General features: G+C 39.4%; 1 pseudogene; it reads left to right on the top strand.

The window, feature by feature from the left end:
* The window catches only part of LOC102823581, a 161,969-nt pseudogene that overhangs the window by 65,849 nt on the left and 90,523 nt on the right, over positions 1–5,597 (top strand).

The following is a 5,597-nucleotide window of genomic DNA, read 5'->3' as shown; positions in this document are numbered from 1 at the left end:
CAAAGATAGAATAAGGAAGACCACAGAAAAATTGATGTATGTGAGTATCTATCTTTTCTGAAAACACAATATAAATATGGTGGAGCATATAAGGGACAAAATGATGAAAACTTCCTAGATATTATTCAGTCTCCTAAAACAATGAGTTTATGAGCCTGGCGCCTCAGGACCATAGTTTCAGGGGACACCATGGTTATTTGAAATAGCATAGTCCACAAAGACAATGTTCTATATTCTGTTTGGGTGAGTAGCATCGGGGACCTTGAAAACCCACAAGTGGCTGTTGGAGGTGCCGCTATTGGTCTCTCCATGTGTAGAAGAAAGAAGAGTGATGAGAATTGAAGAAACTTGGAATAAATAAGTCCAGTGGACTAATGGAACATGTGAACACCAGTCTCCAGACTCTGAGACCAGAAGCACTGAACAGTACCCAGCTACTAGGGATCATATTAGATGGTCCTGGTTAGAGTGGGAGAAAATGTGGAACAAAACTCAAAATTACTAAACTAAATGTAAAAAGAAGAAGTCCTGGTTTATTGATCAGAGACAGACTGGAGAAATTGGAGACTATGATCCTGGATCACCCTTCAGGTCTGGAATGGAACTCACCGTCATGGTCTAATTTTCACCCAAACAGTGGATAGGTTTATAGCAGAGGACAACAGCACTGGTGAGGTTGCTCACCATGGAAAAGTCCATCATAAATCAAAAAGGCAGCATTTTTCTAGGGACAGAGTTGAGAAGGGACAGAAGGGTGGGTGGAATGCAAATGGGAGCCACAGATAACTGTTGATGCAATAAGGGGAATGTAATTATTGTGGTGAAACGTATGACTTATTGAATATAAAGCTGATGATCTCATCTGTAAACTATCACTCAATTCACAATAAAAAGTTAATAAAATTGATGTATGTGAATTATATATAGAGTTGGCAAAAAATATTGAATATACTATGGGCTGCCAGGAAAACAAATCTGTCTTGGGAGAAGTCCAACCAGAGTGCTCCTTAGATGGTTGGGTGGCCATATATCATCTCATGTACTTTGGACATGTTGTCAGCAGGGACCAGTCCCTGAAGAACAACATCATGCTTAGTAAAGTATAGGGTTAGCAAAAAAGAGGAAGACCTCCAATGAGATATATTGACATGGTGGCTGTAACAGTAGATTTAAACACAATCATTGTGAGGCTGAAACAGAACCAGCCAGTGTTTCATTCTGTTGTACATTGGGTTGCTATGAGTTGGAACTGGCTGAATGGCACCTAGAAACAACAACATCAGCCATAGTGGGATATAGAGGATGCTTAACCCAATCTGAGTTAAAATTGTCACTTATTTCCTAGTTCCCCTTTCATCTAGGGCATCTTTAAAGGGGTTTTGTGCAGCAGATTTGCCCAATGCAATACATCATTTGATTTCTTGACTGCTGCTTCCGTGAGTGTTGATGGTTGATCCAAGCAAAATTAAGTCATTGACAACTTCAATCTTTTCTCCATTTATCTTGATGTTATTTACTGGTGAGAATTTTTATTTTCTTTACATTGAGGTGCAACCCATACTGAAGGCTATGGTCTTTGATCTTCATCAATAAGTATTTTAAGTCCTCTTGGCTTTCAGCAAACAAGGCTGTCTTCTGCGTATCACAGGTTGTTAATGAACCTTCCTCCAATCCTGATGCCACGTTCTTCTTCATATAATTCAGCTTCTCTGGTTATTCGCTCAGCATACAGATTGAATAAATATGGTGAAAGAATACAACCCTAGTGCACACCTTTCCTAATTTTAATCCATTTGGTGTTCCCTTGGTCCATGTACAGGTTCTGCATGAGCACAATTAAGTGTTCCAGAACATTCATACTTTGCAATGTTGTCCATAGCTTTTCATGATCCACACAATTAAAAGCTTTTGCATAGTTAATAAAGCTCAAGTAAACATCATTCTGGTATCCTCTGCTTTGAGCTAAGATCCATCCGTGTCAACAATAATATCCCTCATTCCATGACCTCTTCTGAAACTGGCAAAAAAGCCATTGAGTAAATTGCTTCAATTTGATGAACTTGACCTATACTTATGGATGTAGTGGCTCAAAATACCATCTGAGAGGGAAGGAGTCTTCACAATAAGGATTAAACCTAGAAGAGGAAGTTTAGTTTGAGAGTGTGCAGGGGAAGGTAGAATCCCCACTGAATAATTTTCATCTTGTCTAGATGGGTCCAGTGAAAGGAGATGGGGATAAGATTCTTATGATTCAATAGTGAGTAACTATTATGACTAACTGCTATTGTCACAACCATAAAGGTAGAAGTTTTGTAACATAAAGCAGGGAGTAGTTAATCTTACAGTCCAGGAACAGAGGACCCTAGGACCATCGAGGGAGAAGAGCACAAGCAGAATGTGGGAGCCTATGCAGAGAAGCAGCGACACCAGAGATGGAAGCAGAGATGAGGACATGGAGAGAGGGAGCAGCTGAGGACTCTGGACTCTTGGGAAAAGAAAAGCTGTGTGATAGTAGCCAGGAGGCAGGCTTACAGAATGTGCCCTTTGGTTGTTTAAATGATTATATATTCCTGAGTGTTTTTGTGTACATCAGTTAAAAAAAGGTGTGTGTTTGTGTGTGTGTGGGGGGGGGGTAAAATAGAAGCAAATACTGTCGAATGATGATGCACGGAGTGGATTGTAATCATTGCAATGAAATGAAATACAATAGGATGATTGCAAAATCAATGTTCTCCCATGTAAACTATCACTCAATTCACAATAAAAACTTTAAGTTTTTAAAAAATCAACTGTCAGTTGTAAAATTGATTACTACCGTTTTCTGGAATTATCAAGGGCCAGTAGTAAAAGACTATCAGGAAAAATGCTCAGTAATCAACAGTGCTTGTTCATTGAGAGGTTCAATGAAGAGCTGAAGCCTAAACGTCAAATTGAACATGGAGACATGCTATCCAAGGGCACTGTGATCTTTCATGACTAGGCATGTCCACACACCTCTGCCTGCACTGTTGGCACACTGCAGCAACTTCATTTTGAGGTGTTGATGCGTCATCCTGATGTCCTGATCTTGCTCCATTGGACTTTCACCTGTTTGGTCCCCTGAAAGCCGCCATTCAAGGATGCAGTTTCACTTCTGATGAAGAAGTAAAGACAGTGTTTCATTCGTGGCCCAAAGCTCAGCCTAAAACTTTTTTTTTAAATAAGGGAATACAAAAGCTTGCTGACAGATGGACAAAGTGTATTAAAAAGCAGAGAGATTGTGTGGAACAACTATGTATTTGTCTTTTCTAAAAGTTGATTAAAATTCTACAGAGTGCAAATTAAAGGGGGGCAGCAAAAAAGGTCATTGAGAAGACAAGAGAAACCGAAAATACTAAAATGGATGTCCGGAGAGATTCTGAAACTTGCTCTCCAGCATAGAGATGCTAAAGCAAATGGAAAAATTGAGGAGGTACAAAAGCTGGACAGAAAATTTCAAAGATCAGCATGAGCAGGTGAAGTCAAATATTTCAATAAAATGTACAAACACCTGGAGTTAGAAAATCAAAAGGGAAGAAGACCATGCTCAGCATTTCTCAAGCTGAGGGAATTGAAGAAAAAATTCAAGCCTCGACTTGTGGTATTTAGGATTGTTTGGGGAAAATACTAAATGTTGAAGAAAACATCAAAGAATATGGAAGGAGCTTTACGCTGTACTCGCTGCTACAGGCGGCCCTGCTCTGTGTCAATGCCATCGACGACGACGTGCTGCAGGAGGAGCGCTTCCTCAAGAACAGTGAGTGGGGCAAGGGTCCAGCGGGGGCCAACCCGAGCCGGCACTAGTGCAGGGACAGCCCGGGCCGGGACAGACGAGCGAGGCGAGGAGCAGGGTCCTTCCTTACATGGGAAATGGAGCTGGGGAACAGACCAGGGAATTGGCGGGTTTGGAGAGGAGCCAGGAATTAAATCTCAGCTAATGAACCTTGTTCGATCTGTAAGAAACGTGATGAGAGTGCCATTGATAATAGGAAACTCAGTTGTAATTGTTGTTGTTGTTGTTAAGTGCCGTCGAGTCGGTTCCGACCCATAGCGACCCTGTACAGGGTTTCCGAGGGTGTAAATCCTTACGGGAGTAGAAAGCCTCATCTTTCTCCCGCGGAGCGGCTGGTAGTTTCGAACCGCTGAGTTTAAGGTTCGCAGCCCGATTCGTAACCAGTACGCTAATAGTATTACTTTTATTGTTTGGGTGAAGGCCACTGGGGGAAATGGAGACTCAGAAGAAGAGATGACAACAAGAGTTATTACTTCAGTCATTATTGGAAAATAGATCTCTTAGCTGGCCAACCTTGCACTTGACAAAAATGTAAAGCTGACAATAAAACAAGAGTGCTTATATATCTGATTTTTTTTTTTTTTAAATGTTGCACTGGTAGTTTCATTACAAAAAGATCAGATGAATATAACGAAGACAGTAACTATCCAGGATTGAAATACATTTGATAGTTGATTGTTAATAATAGTTCAGGCTGTGGTAAAGATTGTTAAAGAGTACAAAACGGTCACATCTATGTTTGTAGAGATTTTTGTATCTCTCACTACTCAGGGATGAATTTTTTTCAAATTTTTAACATTTCTTCTAAGAGGAATTCTCCCCTGAGATACAATTTAAAGGTGTTTTTTATAAGCAACTACTCCAAATAAAATGATAGACTGTTTGGATAATTTTATTTTGAACTTTTTGGTTAACTATTTTAACTGCCGCCTCAGCTATGAAAAATTCAAATTTTTAGTATCTATTAAGGGAGCCCTGTTGTGGCATTGTGGGTTAATGCGCTAGATTGCAAAGTCATTTGAACTGCAAGGTCGGCAGTTCTAGATCACCAGCTGCTCCATGGAAACCCTATACAGGGTCGCTATGGGTCAGCATTGACTCGATGACACTTAACAACAACAACATTAAGGAGAAATACATACTGATTTCAGGGAGAATTCTAAGTAAGTCCATGAGTCACATGACAATTGGACAATTGTGGTTTAGTTTTAAGTTCCTTTCATGACTTTACTAAATTGCCTGAATGATGAGATTTGACCAGTATCTACATGCTATAACGTAGAAAAACCTGTGTACAGAAGTCTGTGCCCTTTTATGAGGACTTATTTTTGGAAGTCAGCATAAGTGTTAGCCTGCAAGAACAATCCTAAACAATACAATCACAACTAAACTGTGTAAGAAGGGAAGTGTTATTGTGAAATATTGACCTCCAGACATGCTATCCCATGTTTCCATTTCTTGATAAAGTAACATGTTAAGGTGCACGATTCTGAATTCATTCAATAGAGCATTTATGCTGCACAAGTTGTCTTCTGTTTTTATGTCTTAGGTCATCTTGTGAGATTATTTGTTCATTCCATAACACGGTTTTATGGAAAAGGTTAAAATTATGTAAATGCTTTTTGTGGAAATCATCAGTTATGGTATTTTATTTTATTTATTTATTTTGGGTGTTGCTAATAGTTTTTTTTTTTTTTAAGTTTTTATTGTTTATTGAGTGAGTGAAGGCTTACAGGGCAGACCAACAAGTTTACATTCAGCAAATCATTGTAATGATTACAATCCC

This window comes from Chrysochloris asiatica, unplaced genomic scaffold (genome assembly GCF_000296735.1).
Source record: "Chrysochloris asiatica unplaced genomic scaffold, ChrAsi1.0 scaffold00472, whole genome shotgun sequence".
NCBI lineage: Eukaryota > Metazoa > Chordata > Mammalia > Afrosoricida > Chrysochloridae > Chrysochloris > Chrysochloris asiatica.
The sequence above is the reverse complement of the archived record's forward strand: the minus strand, read 5'-3'. Positions and strand labels throughout refer to the sequence as shown.